The sequence below is a fragment of the Sinocyclocheilus grahami genome, unplaced genomic scaffold (genome assembly GCF_001515645.1).
Source record: "Sinocyclocheilus grahami isolate Dianchi unplaced genomic scaffold, SAMN03320097.WGS_v1.1 scaffold784.1, whole genome shotgun sequence".
In the NCBI taxonomy this organism is placed as follows: domain Eukaryota; kingdom Metazoa; phylum Chordata; class Actinopteri; order Cypriniformes; family Cyprinidae; genus Sinocyclocheilus; species Sinocyclocheilus grahami.
In genome coordinates, this window is record NW_015505963.1 from 1 (window position 1) to 366 (window position 366).

A 366-nucleotide genomic window follows, 5' to 3' on the forward strand; every position below is an offset into this window, starting at 1 on the left:
ACCATGTCAAAGGTTTTACTGAATTCATACTGCCAAATGACATTGCAGAAGATGGTGGTTATGACTGTAAGGAAATGTGTGAGTATAGATTTTCCTTCTTGATTGTGCTAATGATATTTCATATATTTAATGGTTATGATGATTCCTCAGTACTGTTCATGTGTTAATAATTGTCAAGCAAACAAGTTGTAGTTACTCCAAAATAGCCTCTACATTTTGAATTATGAGTTCATATGTATTCATAAAAGACTGGAAAGATTGATGCCCGTCTACCATTCATTTTCCAACCTATATTTAGAAGAATATTCAGTGTTCAGTACAAGTTAAACACAAGCATGTGTACCACGGTTTCCATGTCTTTCCATG